Source organism: Lissotriton helveticus, chromosome 5_1, assembly GCF_964261635.1.
Source record: "Lissotriton helveticus chromosome 5_1, aLisHel1.1, whole genome shotgun sequence".
Classification (NCBI taxonomy): domain Eukaryota; kingdom Metazoa; phylum Chordata; class Amphibia; order Caudata; family Salamandridae; genus Lissotriton; species Lissotriton helveticus.
This window is the reverse complement of record NC_136065.1, coordinates 530648590-530665136: the sequence shown is the minus strand read 5'-3', so window position 1 is coordinate 530665136 and position 16547 is coordinate 530648590.

The following is a 16547-nucleotide window of genomic DNA, read 5'->3' as shown; positions in this document are numbered from 1 at the left end:
GGATAAAGACTTTCAATTTCACATTGCAGCTGTCCAGGAGGATGTGAACTGTGCTGATTGTTTCTCAAATATGATAATGCAAGTAAAGTTCTTATCCAATGCTATGAGCAACATCCTGAAAGTTCTAGAGTCCCCAATGCTGCTTCCCAAAAACACATATAAATGAGGAACTGGAAAACAGAGGTGCTAAGACGGCTATGTTGCTTTATATGCCCTTTTCTGAAAATCATCTCTTTGTTAATACACTCAAGGAGATGCTTTACTGGTTCTATAATAACCAAAAGCATGCACAGTTATTTAAAGCTCCTCAAGTCAGACCAGCCACGTTGACTAAGAGACATCATCAGCTGGGGTTTCAAGATTCAAAAGGGAAGAAAAAGTTTCATCCTTCTTCCTTTGAAGGCCAAACCCCTCATCTGCTACCCCTGCCTTATAAACCTAAGAAACGTTCTTGACTATGCTGCCGTCACAGTAGACGTTCACCTCTGGTTTTTTAATCATTTGTAGGAAGAAGACGTCCTAGATGCAAGGACTCTAGGCGTAATAAAACGGGGCTATTCTCTGAAATTACAGGTGATTCCTTCAGGTTCAGGCCCAGTATCTAGAATTTACTCTCATGATACCAGTCACACAGAGACCAGTGAAGCAAGAAATGGTGAAATTGCTTTAAAAAAAAAAGCATTCTGCCAGTCCCTGTCCCGGTAGAAAGAAGAGGCTTTCATTCAATGCCTTTCCAGTTCAAAAATCTGATGTGCTTTCAGATTGATCTTAAATCTAAGAAGACTGAAATTTCCTATTAGTATAACATCAGCAAAATGAGTTTCACAAGGTTACTAGCCCCTTCACTTGTTCTTCTTCACAAAATGGGAATATTAGTCTACCCTTACCTGGGTGACTGATTAATATTTTCCTAGTCAATAGCCAATGTTCAGGAAAACATAAACACAGAATGTCAGATGATGCTCATATATGGATTCCTTATCAACTCTTAAAATCCTGGCCGCAATGCAAAACTTAGAACCTATTGAAACCTGATTCCAGATTAATCTCAGGCATGCTTTTCGTTCACAATTGATTGCAACCAAATTGTGTCAGCTATTGTCCAATCTCTGGCACTGGATTCATTCCTTGGAAGGGAAGAGCTTTGTATTCAGGAATACATGCTGAGCCCTGCTTGGGTATGATGGGATGCCTTTACTAAAAAAATGCTCCCTGTGAATGATACCTTTTCTTTTCTATGTCTTTGTTGCCTCTTTATTAGTCATTGTGTGTCTTCATGGTACCATAGACTAGACTTCACCTGGGCCAACTAGTTCGAAAACTTATCTGCATTGGATTCCATCCTAAAACTATGATTATCATATTCCACTGACCAACAGGATTTGGGAGCAGCTACAATGGTGGATTCTTCCTTGGTGGTCATATATGTGTTATCTCCCTTCCTACCAACCTCAAAGGGGAATACTTATGTTTGTCCTACCTCCCAGCCTTCCACTTATCCTGACCACAGAAGCAAGCAATATTGGTGGGGTAAATACACTGGGTTATCAGACAATTCAAACCAGATGGCTTCTGGAGAAAAAGTTTAATTCATCAAACTAGAAGGCGATGAAGGCAGAATTGTGAAGCCCTTTTCTTTACACATCCTCTTTTACAGAATCCAGTAGTTCTAGAGAGGACGAAACATGCAGTCACCAAGTCAAATCTCAGCAAGCAATCAGGTACAGGCTCTCTTTCTTTAGCTTACAAGTATATTGGATAAACTCATGGACAGAGGAAAACCTAATTGTCTTCTTAGAAACCTACATTAAGGAGAGGGCAATTTGATACCATGCAGGTTAAGCAGAGCGAACCCTCCATCCCCCAACTTCTGTCTAGCTAACCATATGTTTGAAGAAATATATGGCAAAGGTCTGTAACCTGTTAAATAGATCTTTTTGCAGTCTGGAAAACACTCTTCTGTCAGGATATCCAGAGGAGGGTTGTTCGGGAGTAGATGCTCTCACATTTCCGTGGCATCCCCTCCCATAGTCATCTGTTTCAATGTCAAAGAATATTGGTCTTGTATGACAAAAACAAATTGAAAAGTTGCCATGGTACAGTAGTACAAAACATGTGTTAAATAGGCAGGTAAAGTGTGCTATACACTTGAACAAGTATGCATAACACATTATGCATTGTGAAGAAAAAAAAGGTTAGACAAAATGTAATCATAAGAGAAACCGGATCCTGAATAACGAGCAAAAAGCAAAATACAAAATTGAAAATGAAAAATGCAAAATGCATAACATAAAATAAGGAATGATATTGATAGGCATCACTGTTCTGTAGGTGGGATTAGAACAGCACGCTTTCGCAGAGGTAGCAGTCTGGTAGCATACAATATGGCAATGACTAAATATTCAACTGTAAAATGTTGTAGTAAGAAGATCACTGGGGTTTGGTAGAGGCGAGTAGTTGTCTTGTGCCTTTCAAACAGGTCTGGTCTGAGGTCTCAAGGAGGAGTTTTAGTAAGTAATGTTATTGCCCACCCCCTTAGATATGAGACCCAGTTAACCAGGATTTGAAACGAGTAGCTGCAGTATTTTTTCAGTTGGCTAGGATGGATTTACAGGCGGGGGTTAATAAAATAGCTACAAAAAGCCTGTCATGACTTGAGCCGTGGGTCAGGGAATCCTTGAAAGAGGGAAGTAAAGTAATGTCTCAGCTGACTCCCAAATAAGGACCGAATAAAATCGAATACTCAGTTTCATAAGTGGGAGACAGTGCAACAGTGAACAAGAAGAAGGGAGAGGTCACGGGTAAATTTATTACAATTCCAACATGTTAAGTCCTTTCTATGCGACAATATATGGAGGTATTTTGGAGTCCAAAACGTCCTATAAGGAGTCAGTTTTTGATAAAGAGGGGGCAATTTGGAGAAATCGTGTTGTGTATCCTACTTTTCTAATAGGTTAGAGCTTAAACATGCGGTTTTGGTTGTAAGAGGCGGTAGAATTTGGAGGCTTGATGTCCAGATTTTTTAAAGGAGAAAACGATTGCAGTTAGCGAGGGATCTACATTAGGTATTTAGATTTCGAGAGGCTGGATTTGAGTTTAAGTGAGTCATAGAAGTCAATATCTGATGGGTTGTATTGTTGTTGTAGTTCTCTAAAGGAAAGGGGGGTATGTCGTGTATCTACTTGTTTAAAAAAGTGAATGCCCTTAGATGACAAATAATGCCAAAATATGGTTGTGTCTTGAATTTTGATTTCAGTGTTATTGCAGAGTGAGGTCATGTTAGAAAGGGCAATTAGGGTCTCCAGAAGGCCATCCATTTTGATAAGGGCGCTTTTTGTGTTATCAGAGATATATTTAGATGGGAGGGAAGATTTAAGATTGATAGATAATAGCGATATGGGGTGCAAATCTCCAAAAGTTATTTTTCAACAAAGAGCCATAGAGATGTATAATCTATACAATGGGAAAACCACCTGGTGCCTTGTCTGGTTAAAAAAGTGGTTTGGTAGTTTCTTTAAGTGGCCAGATAGATACCACCCAGATTCGTAAGGAGGTGGAGTGTTTTGATGGAGTTGATGAATCTTTTGTTCTGGCATAAGAAATTTGTCAGTAGCTTGTCTTCTTTTTATGAAAGTCCTCAGATAATACTAAGGGGAGCATACTTATGAGGTAATTAACTATCGAGGTTACCATCATTTTAAAAGTTTCTATATGACCCCCACCAAGTTAGGAATTTAGGATTTCATTATTCAATTATCTTTAGAGTCAGTTTTACATTATGTTGGAGAGTGTCTAACAGCTCCGACCTATATTCTAAACCCAGATATTTTATGAAATGAGGCTGCCAGGTTAGTCCTGAAGAGACTGGGATGTCACGAACGCATAGGTTGTTTAGACCTTTGACTCCAAACTTGTCCCAGTTAAGTTTATAACCTGCAAACTGGGAATAGTCTTTAATAATTTGCAGTAGAGCAGTAATTGAGAGTTTTGCATTCTCAGTGGTGATCAAAATATCATCGGCATAGGCCGCCACTGTTATGTATCCCAAAGTAGGCCTACGTAGCAAATGACCTTTCACCTACATTTGTCCTACCTTGCTCTCCATAATGGTTCTAGCACGGACCTGTTACCCAGTAATGTGCTAAATAAATGTCAATCAGTTTTTTTGAAACTCGCCTCATTTATTATGCATGAGGATTCTTAGAAAAGTCCCCTGCACATGATGTACATAACAGGATTAACATACTCTGGGGGATATTCTCAAGATCGTGCGATAATCATCGTAAAAATCGGTTAACGCAATGTTTCATATCGCCGTCTGTCGCGGGAAAATAACTCTGTGTTAACATCCTATACACTACATGGCAGTAACATGCGATAGTTTCCCGATAACGCGTCAAATATCGCGAAAAAGTCACCGGGACGGCGATAAAAATCTAAACCCCAATGTGAAAAAAGTTGCGATGGGCCCAACCGCGATAAAAAAATCTGCAATAGTCTTCGCCAGGCCTGCAATTCACACACGTCAGGCAGGAAAAATCACTATAAAAGTAGAAAAAAAAGGAACACAAACAAAACCAAAACAACTGCGAAGCACAATGGAGGCAGCCGGAGCAAGTACAGTGGACAACCAGAACCGCACAAGCCCCACGGAGGACCAGCCTGGGACCTCCGGGTCAGGGAAGGGCAAGGAGAAGAAGAAGAGGAAGACGCAGTTCAGTCCGCAGGAAAACAGGATCCTGATAGCGGAGGTTATAGAACATCATCAACTACTGTTCTTCACCTCTACTGTGTCATTGGCAATAAAAAATGGAATATGGCAGTCCATCGTGGACAAGATGAATGAGTGCTGAGGAGGACAATGGAAGAGGTCAAGAGGCGCTAGAATGATGTGAAGCGCAAAACCAAGCAGAAACTCTGCAACAACCAGAAGGCAGCAATGCAGACTGGAGGTGGCAGTCCAGCGCCACAGGAGAGCTGGATGAGATGGAGGAATTGGTGTACACAGTCATCAGTGTGGAGATGGTGGCAGGAGTTGGGGGACTGTACACTGCTCAACATGACTTGACACAGCAGCAACAGGGTGAGGAACGACCAGGGACTGGGGGGATGGGGGGAGATGGGCACAAGTGCACACCCACAATGACTCTGGAGCAAGTCCCAGACCCTCTAGGCACACTGCAGTACACCTAGAAACTGCAAGTAGGCCCCCGTCGACTATATGCCCAGAGGGGGCCCTTCCCACATACTACCAATCTCACAAACAACCCATGCACATGTGCTAAACCCAGCAAAGTGGCGTGTCTGTGAGCAACACTGACAATGCCAGTTTCACTGCATGTAAAATAGCATTGCTGCAGTCAATAGATCATGAAATGTTGCACGCTACGACACTGAGGTGGCTGAGTGTGGACCACATCGCTAAAGTAGCAGGTCACACCCTGACACATCCACATGCACAAACAACCCCTGACGTCAACAACACATCTGCGGACAAACCATGCCCCAGACTACCAACTCCCACCAAGAGCCCAATGTACCCAAGTCTGTAAAATCTCAGCACTGCATAAGCACAGAAGTCAAAAGCACACTGCATGAAAGGGATAAGGAGCAGCAAAATCAGAGCTGCAGGGGCAACTCTCTCAAAATGCAGCACACACACATAACATTTAGAGCACATCAACATTGACAACAATGTGGTACAAACCGCAACACGTTAACAACAGCACATAGGACACAACTGGTGCCACTTGTGTGTAGAAACTGGCCAATCACATTTGGCATAGCAGGGAAATGTGAGTTGATAATGTACAAGTACAAACACACATCTGTGTTGTTGTGGAAATGTCCACGGTCCTGCATCAAATAGGCAGCTCCTCCCAAACAGTCACAATGTACACTGTCTTGCAGTCTATATGTAAAAATATACAATGCGCTAAAATCCATGTGAACACAATGTTAAACTGCATCTCCCCTTCACATTGCAGAGGGAGAATCAACACCTCCTGCAGAGTAGACCCAACAACGCTTCACTGATGATGAAGAGGACCTCGCCACCTTCGACACCAACGCCCTCCAACAGCTCATGGACAGCCTCGGCACCCCACCTCCAGGAGCAGGACAGCCCAGTTTCATTGAGTAGACCCCACCCCCGGCACAGACCACACAGAAGGAAGCACCCATGACCACAGCTGCCTCCCAGAACCCCCTGAACAACACATGGCCTTCCAACTCTGTGTTTTGAGGTGCCAGGAGAAGATGGCTGAACAGGTGCTGTGGGGATCGACCTTATGGCATCCAAACTTGATGCCATACGTGGGTGTCTTTGTCCCATCAGGGACCACTCACAGTCCCTAACGGACACCCACAGTCCGCTCCATGCCCTCCAATAGTCCATGGCTGACATCGCTGGAGTCCTGACTCTGAGACAAGAACAGATGTCTAGACAGAGTGACTCCAGCGATGTCACCCGGGAGTTGGGACACATGCGGAGGATCATGGAGAACATGGAGCGGATGCAGGCGGAAAGAGTGGCTGCCACGGCTGCACACCAGAGAGAGGTAGCTGGGTTCTTCTCTGCCCTGCAGACCATCATTATGGCATTGCTGCCACAAGGCCTGGTGCCAATGAATGCTGCTGCTACCACTCCATCCACATCTCCGCCCCCTGAAGTGTCAGTGCCACACAGTGCAGCAGACATTCCACCTCCGATCCCTAATGTGTCACTGCCACACAGTGCTGGAGACAAAACACCACCACCCACATGTGAGGCACATGAAACAGAAGAGGACGAAGATGTGGATGAATCTGCCTTATCTGGGTGTATCCGTGTGATACTTATTTATGCATGAGGGCCTTAGGCCCTACCACATCACATGCCCCACTGCCGAAGGTGACATGATGGTGACCACACCATGATACTCAATCATAAATGGCACATGACTTGAGGTGCACAGAGTTGGTGGCAGCTGAGGCACTTTGGCCAGCACGGGCCGTCCGCCATGAGATGGTGACTTGAGGTGCACAGAGTTGGTGGCAGCCGAGGCACTTTGGCCAGCACGGGCCGTCCGTCATGAGATGGTGACTTGAGGTGCACAGAGTTGGTGGCAGCCGAGGCACTTTGGCTGGCAGGAGCCTCACGCCACGAGACGGTGACTTGGAGTGCACTAAGTTAGTGGCACCAGAGCTAAGCGCGTGTGCAGCCTGCGATGATGCGTAGGCCTCGATACACCATCCTGGCAATCAAGGTCCGATTTGAATTGTGAACCCAGATGGACCGCAGTGTGCACCATAGTCAACAGGCTGCACAGACATGACTCCGCGGCGCGGTGCAGCAGAGTGCGCTGGGGGCCTGTGGCACGGAATCCAGGGACCGCTGAGGAGGTTGCACCGGCACGTGGTGGACCCTCTTGGAGACACACCGGTGGGGGCAGGTGAGCATTGAGACCTGGGTGCTCAGGGTCGGGCAGTCATCGCTGGGCGGCGGACCCGTCTGGGGACCAGGACTGGGGTGCTTGCGGAAGATGTAGGAAACATGCACACTGCCTGGGAAGTTTGCAACAACATTGGTGAACAGGCCCTGGTGGTCCAGTTTTGCCTGCACATTGTTGGAATGCATGTGGTTTCTGTTGTGGTGATTGTGTGCAGTGTTGGCAGGGGGCACAAGTAATACATGTGTGCAGTCAATTGCCCCCAACACGTGCGGGAAGCCTGCTATGGCGTAGTTCCCTTGCTTGGTCTCTAGCTGTTCCTGCGCAGTGTGGGGGAAGTGAAGGTGCAGGGTCTCAAGCTGATACAAACCGTGATGCTAACAGGTATGATAAATCCTGCCTAATGAGACCGTGACAGAAGTTTGTGTCATTGTGACTTTCCTTTTCTTTCCTACGAGGATTACGACCACACAAACTTCAGTTACAGTCATTTTGTGCAGTATTATTCGTACCTGTAAGCATTCCGGTAGGCAGACAAAATATTGATTTTTAAATATCGACATACAATAATGTCGATGTTTAAATATTGAAGGGACAGAATATAGAAGGTAAGTATTATCGATATTTTTAATATCGATGGGACAGAATTTCGAAGGTAAGTAATATCGATTTTGTTAATATTGATGTTAGTAATATTGATGTGACTAATATCGATGTTAGTAATATCGATGTTACTAATATCGATTTTTATATGATTGTTATGTACATTATTATGTATTTAATATGTATTTTTTTAAATGTAATTTAAGTAAATTTTGCATTTTAGTACCGTAGCGGGTTGTGGGTTTATAGGTGAATAGGGTGGGAAGTAATTTAATTATACTAAACTAATTTTTAATTTTTAGGAATTATAAATTAATTTTAATTAATTGGTAATTATCTTTTAATAATTGGTGATTAATTTTAATTAATTGATCAATATGTTCTGTAGCAGGTTATGGGTTTATATGGGAATAGGGTGGGAAGTAATTTAAATGTAATTAAGTAATAATTTATTTTAATTAATTGTTTTTCTTAATTATTTTATTGGTAAATAATTATTAATTGTAATTAATTTTTATTAATTGATTAATTGATAATTATGTACTGTAGTGGGTTATGAGTTTATAGGGGAGTAGAGTGGGAAGTAATGTAAATGTAATTAAGTAATAATTTATTTTAATTGTTTTTTGTTAATTATATAATTGTTAATTAATTATTAATTGGTAATTAATTATTATTAATTGGTATTTATTATTAATTTATGTGTAATTAATTATTAATTGGTAATTATGTTTTGAATAATTATGTATTGGTATTTGTAAATAGTTTAGATTTATTTAATAATCAATTGTTTTAATATTTTAAAATATAAATTTATTCATAAGTATGTAATTTTTTTGCCCCTATGCTATCCAACACTTTCGATACTGTTGCACTCTCTGGAGTGGTAATAGTAATTTTTACCCCTACGCTATCCAACACTTTCCCTACTGTTGCACTCTCTGGAGTGGGAATAGTAATTTTTACCCCTACGCTATCCAACACTTTCCCTACTGTTGCACTCTCTGGAGTTGGAATAGTAATGTTTACCCTTACACTATCCAACACTTTCCCTACTGTTGCACTCTTTGGAGTGGGAATAGTAATGTTTAACCCTACGCTATCCAACATTTACTTACTTTTTAAAATTTGTTTTACATTTTTATAAATTGTCATTTATATTATTATTTTATGTGTTTAGAAGTATTTGTAATTTATAATATTTTTAATTATTTATAAGTTATTAAAATATTTTTTTAAAGTTATTATTAAGGACATATCTATTATGTACTATATGTTTAATTAATTCTTTTAATTATAATATGTATATTGTTTATTAATTTTAAATATGATAACATATTCCTAACTATGTTTATTACTTTTATAAGTATTATTTAATTTATTTTACTTTTTTTATTTAAAAAAACAATATTTTTTAATTAATATATTTTTACATCAATATTTTTTTTCCAATATTTTTGTACTTACCGATGTTGATATTGTTGACATCGATATTTGGTATATCAACATTTTGTCAGACATTCAAGCAGTCTGGTTTGTCCAAGTGCAATACACGGTACCAGATTACGTTTGTGACCATACGGACGCTTGACAATTGTCACCATTTATCCAACAGGTTTCTGAATACAGACTTTCGAAATATGGAATTGCACTGGGGATTTCTGGGAAGATATGCAGTTATTTGGTTCCACAACTTGCCCTGATGATGTTTCCCATTGGGAATAGAACGCGTCGGCTGTTGTTTTTGTGTTGTTAATTTATGTTTTTGTAATAAATTACTGTTCAAATGTCACAGCAGATTTGCATGGCTCGACTAAATAAATTTACAGGTGCAGCAAAGAGGTCTGTTTCTTGATCTTTGGTCCCTGGGGTGGCTCTGTCTGGCCATAATAATGTTTCGGTAGGTCTTTCAGGTGTACCGTTTGTAAGCCCCAGTTCGACTGTTGGTCCTTTGACTGTGGATTCCTCGTTTTTGTTGACATCCAATTGTGGTGAAAATTTGATGGGTTTGGATTTATTTAAAAAACTGTATGTAACTATTTATTATTCCCTGGCGGGTGTTTATATGATAATGGGTCCACGTGTAGGTACTAAACAGTGCCTGTCACTCCCTCTTCCCACTGAATTTGCTGACGTACCATCTACTTTATAGGCGACGGGTGATACAGGTGTGGGACTGCTGCATAAACCACCGTTTTTGATCAGGTTAAAGATAATACTATTTTGCCTCATATTCCTCAGTATAAAATACCTCAGGTGGGAGAACAGGCCGTTCTACAAATTATTCAGGATTTGATACGCAAAGGAGTGGATGAAGAGACGTCTGCCAATATTTGTAATAGTCCCATTCTTCCGATTCTTAAACGGACACCCCCAGGTTCCTCCGATGACCATGAAGATGTTTACCGTTTTGTGACTGACTTGCGCAAAGTAAATAAAATAGTGGTTCCCCGGTTTCCAGTGGTTCCAGATATTACCACACTTTTGACAATGATTCCTTCCCCTTCTAAATTCTTTTCAGTCATTGATTTGAGAAATGCGTTCTTCAGTATTCCAAGTCATCCAGATAGCGGATATCTGTTTGGGTTCACCATAGCTGGTTGGAGTTTCAGGTTCTGGCAAGCTCCACAGGGCTAATCGGAGAGTCTGAGCATTTATAGCCAGGCATTAAAAGGTCATTTGGATTCCTTGTCGCTTCCCATAGGTAATGTATTGGTACAGTATGGCGATGACCTCCTTATTACTTTTGATACCGAACAAGGTTGTAAAGCCAATACTGTTAAGTTATTGCTACATTTAGCTCAACATGGATATAAAGTTTCTCTTTCTAAATTTCAGTATTGTCGACAGGAGGTCACCTACTGAGGTCACCTACTATTGAAGGAGGATAGGAGGTTGACCCCTGAGCACATCAGTACCATTGTTTAAATGCCTAGTCCACAGACTCAGAAAGATGAGCGTGCTTTTATATGTATTACTTCCTACTGTCTGCAGTGGATAGCTAATTATCCCTTGCTAATTATACCCCTGCTTGCCCTAACAACAAAAGAAGTGCACGAGCCTCTGCCTTGGAAGCCCAAATGTCAGCAGTCTTTTGAGCAATTGAAATCTGCGCCTTGTTTGGCTCCAGTACTTGGCGTACCTAATTATGGCAAAGCGTTTGTGGTGTATGTCCATGAGATGGCTTGTTGCATGCTTTCTGTTCTAACACAAAAATTTGGAAATAAGCAATGACTGTGTGCCTATTTATCAGCTGTTCTGGACCCAGTCACAAGATCCCTCCTGAGTTGTCTAAGAGCGGTCGCGGCTGTGGCCACCTCAATCAGACAATCGGCTGGACTTGTGCTTGATACTGATCTCACAGTTATAGTACCCCATGATGTGGACACGCTTATGAAAAAGACAAATACATAGTAACTCAGCAGTGCACGTCTTACTGGTTATAAATTGACATTTTGCTAAACATATCGCGATTAAAAGATGTGCTACCTTGAATCAAGCCACGTTACTACTCCTCCACTCTGAGAGTGATGAAGTCGATAAGCATGACTGTATCTTCCGGACGGAAGAAGAGACGAAAGGATGGGTAGACTTGACTGTCGTTCCCTTATCTGAAAACTAAACAACAACAAATGTCCCTGGTCTATAAGTTGGCATGCGTGAAAAAACAGTAAACTCAGTGATTACCCAGGATGTGTTTGCAAAGAGAAGGAATGAAATCAATCCCATCAGCCCACCCAATGGCAGAGCTTCATCATCTGGGATTACTGAAAAGATGGTCCAGATTTTGGGCCACACACCTGATGGTATTGTGTGTTGCTCCAATCTAAAGGAACCACCAGTGATGGATCATGCCATAGAATATGTGTATTTCTGTGGTGTGGGATAGAACTTGCAGTGTTGAAAAATTGTGTAGGAGTGATCAAAAAGTGCAATATAAAATTGACTACCATTCCCTTATCTGACCGGCAAGGGGAACTATATGTTGATAGATCTTGTTTAAAATTACCAGCTGACACTCTAACTGCGGCTTATGCTATTACCACAATGCGTACAGTAGTAGAGACGGAAATAAATAAGGAAACTCCCAAGAAAAGATTACTTAACAGGTCAGGGAACAGGGGGAAAGATAATCACAACAACAAGGAAGAAAATCCCTCTAGACATAAGTTGCTTTTATAACTGGATTAAGAAAGCTTAAAAATAGGGCATCAGAAAAGCATTATTCTCCACAAGAAAAATGATAGGTCATTATTACAAATTTTATTTCATATCTTTCCTTTTTTTAAACTTATTTATCTGATATTTTGCATTGAAAACAGATACATAATACTTGGCAAAAAGCAACTAAATTTTGTACAAAAATATCACTGTTTACCATTAATCAAATACACAATTTATTGCAACATCTTTAAAATTACAAATGGCTAAACAATATCATTCAACACATCCCCACATCCAAACACACCTCTAGCTGATCTACAACTACATCCCTTACACACAATATACACACACTCTACACTCCAGAACAACACTGCATGCACAGATGGAAAAAACGGGTGATATATATATATATATATATATATATATTCCAACGAAGTTCGCCAGTCCCCCGGCCGTCTAGCGGCGGCGGGCTCGAGCGAGGAGGCGACCCTCAAATATTCCAAAACAGCAACTTTTCCATCAAAAAGAAGTCAGCTCGAGCCCAGATTCATTAGCGTGAAGTTTTATTTAACACACAGGGATGACAAAAAACACCCGACGCGTTTCAGTGCAGACGCACCTTGGTCACGGGTAACAATAGTTTTTTCATGCAGTGTTTATAAAGTGAACAAATTATAAACATAAAAGTAGGACTACTTGTTCTCTCACAAGTGTATGTTACACCACAGAATGGCGGCCATCTTTGAATGTCTTTCATAATAAAGCAAAGCATGCATATACATTACTAAATGTTTCGGAGTGACATTTAATAAAGTTATTATCAACTCAAATTGAGAGTTTCATTAGAGCCTTACTGGCCTGAAATTTATTAAACAATCATTGTTTTGAAAATCAAATCTCGTGCATATGTGATATAATGTTGTTCATTAGACTTTGCAATACTGCCCTAGTGGGCTTAAAGGTACCTTATTATGCGCATGTTTAAATTTAACAGACCAAATATTTTCACTCTTTTTCAAAGTACAATTCTGCCCAAGTGGGCCCGAGGTCAAAGTTTACACTTTCATAATGTCTTAATACTCCCGAAATGTTATAATAAAGGAGATGCTATTGCTCATGTTGATCCATATCATTCAGCAGCCAATGGTTTCACATCCTCACTGTGTATCGACATATATGTCTCCTACAAACATAAAAATATATAGTCACTAAAGTATACAAACAATTTAAAAACAACATACAAAGCTTCATATTAGCGATTTTTCCAGTGTAAAGCTTTAAGTCTTTTAAAGGGGGTGATAATTGTTAACCTAAATGAACAGATAACTCTTCATCTTTATTTAACCCCAGTGGTTGCGCAGTATCGTATTTAATTATGAACTTGGACTCAAGTTGACGTAATTGTCTGAGTCTGTCTCCACCGCGTTCAGACAGAGGAATCCTGTCTAGAGCGCAAAATTTTAGTGAACTGAGATTTTTCTGATGTAAGTCTTTAAAATTTTTGGCAATGGGATAATTTTTATCCTCATTTGTGATCGCCCTCATGTGCTCTAGCACACGTTTTTTTACTGGATGTTTAGTACTTCCAATGTATGTCACTTTTTTCCTATCTCGTTATATCCCCAGCACGTGTCCTGCTTAGCGAGTCAGTTATTTTACAAAGAAGCCAAGCAGTGGGAATAACACAAAGAATATGTCTCTTAACATACCATGAAATAAATTGTATTGGAACAGGATACACTAGAGGTGTGCTGCCAATCACCCACAGTCAGCAGGTTTGGGTGACAAGTACAATGTTACTCTCAAGCTCAAACTGCCGAAAATTCAGGAGACAACAGGGTTAAAGTGGCCAGATGCTTTACCATTAGCTCTCTTGTCAACAAGAACAATGGTACATTCTAGGACAGGATTGTCACCATAGGAGGTCATGTTTGGAATCCCAGCAAATGTTTGAGGCGTCCCACACCCTCGGCGGTTCTCTGATATTGAGTACCCACTGTTGCTTGATTATCTCGGCCAGTTAACAGAAATTTTGCTTTCTATTCACCAACAGGTCTGGGATACCCTGCTAGTCACACCAGAGGGGCCCAGCCACGACATTCAGCCTGGTGACTTTCTTCTCATCAAGAACTTCCAGAGGAGGAAAAGTCTGGAGCTGCGTTGTAAGGGTCCGGAACAAGTCCTGTTGGTAATGCGCACTACAGTAAAAGTCACTGGCAGTAAGAACTGTATTCATGTGACTCATTGCTGCAGAATTCCTTTGCCCCTGCTCTATGACCAGTGGGTGAAGGTCGGGATTGAGGACGCTGAGTGCGAGACGGTACCTCAGTTTGTCCCCTTTAGTGATGCTAAACTGACCTGGGCATGAACCAACAAGGAAAATGATGAAGTGTTGAATGCAGCAGTTACTCCTGAAATACGGGTTATTCAGGAGTCCCTGTTTGTTGACCATTCTGTGCCTGGGGCCACCAGGTATAATGCGTGCCCTCGGCTGAGGGAAGGTACACCAAAAGAAAAGAAAGATAAGTTAGGGATGGACTGTGTAAGTTAGGGTGTACTTTGCCATATTAACAACGGGGTTAGTGCAGGTTGATGAGAGTTTTTTGTGCACTGTTTGAACATTGGACAGGATAGATTGAAGTATACCTTGGGGGTATACTATCCTGGTCGATGTGGGATATGAACTTAGGACAGAGCAAGCTCCACTGTTGGTGCTCAAGAGTTCCAACTTTTGATAGGCAATAGGAGCCTGTCCCAGTGAGGCTGTGACGGACAATGGCAACTTGTATATTTCTCTTGCATTTTCCCCATTTCAACATTCGTTATGCATCCCTTTAGTAGAATGGTTGCTGAGGAAGAGCAGCCAGTGCTTCTTGCTGCCCAGCAAAATATGGTGTGGACCCGTAAACAAAAGTTATCATGTGTTGCCCTTGTGATTTTGCTGTTGACCATATTATGCGTTATATCATGGGTTTCGAAAATGATCAATGTGTACCTTTACATAGTAAGGTTAAGGTTATCTGTCCAACAAAAAATTGAAGAGCAGCCCGACCAATTAATTCTTGGAGACACATAGGTGGTTCTTTGGAGAAGAGACAACTTGTTACCCCACTCAATCTGTTACTAGTCTTTGGTCCGCGAACCCTTTATCAGTTGTGAATTATACTTATACTCGGCCACCTGATATTGTAGAAGTGAAAGGAGTGTTTGGGTTTGGTTATTCAGGGCCAAGGCCTTTATTATAGCAAACCATTGGGGGAGGGTTATCCCGGCTTCGATGATAGTACGTACTGTGATCATTTTTACATGGAGAAACAGAATATAACTTTGGTGGGTTGGCATTACAAGGAATTGACAGTTCCCCAAGAAGCTGGTTATTATCCTGCTTGTTGTCCAATGATCAGTAGTACTGATACTTCATTGTACATAAATTGTTCAGGAATTGTGTTGCATATGACCACGTTTCCTCTGGTGAATTCAGAGGACCCCAGTTCCTTTGGGTGGAATTCCCGATAGTCTGCAGTGGATTACAATAGACCGATTTATGCACACCCAAGTTTTTTCTTTTTGTCTAATGGGACTTATTCTAATGTCCATAATGGTACGAACAATGTGGCACTTGGGATAGTACTGCCTTTGGGTATACCTTGTAAAAGTGCGAACAATGACCAAAGAATTTTGTGAGGGAGTGACTGATATAGAGGTTAATAATTATAGTAATGACATCACCTTTGGATACATTATTTTCTCTATTTTCACTCCGGGTGGTACTTCTATGGCCAGAGGAGAGAAAGCCAGAGAGTACTTTGGGTGGAAGCTCCACATTTGATCTAATACTATGTGGCTGCTTTACGCGACATCACCACTCAGTTGGATAGTATGCGAATATATTCGGAACAAACTAGATATGCTGTTGATTTCATTTTAGCCAAGAGTGGTGGTGTATGCGGGGTAGCAGGAGATCAGTGTGTTATTGGGACAACAAATATGGAAAAGAATATTACCCAACACATTTTAGACATTCTTGGCAATGTCAAGGGAATGGAAAGTGGGAACTGGAGTTGGTCTCTTTTTGGCAGGTGGGGCTGGATTCTTGAAAAGGTGATTTACTTGATAGTGATACTTGTGTCTTGTTGTAGCCTTATTCAATGCCTTCCCTTCTGTTGTTCTTATTGCACCACTCTTCTCACTCCTAAGAGGGAAATATTGATCCATGACACCAATGCTGAAATTATGGTCCAGAAAGAGAGTGATGACCTAATGCAGATAGATGAGGGCGTTTTCGAGACTTCTTCCCTCCTTACAGTCTCCCTTCCTGATGCTGACTGTATGGAGTGCTCCTAAGAAGTC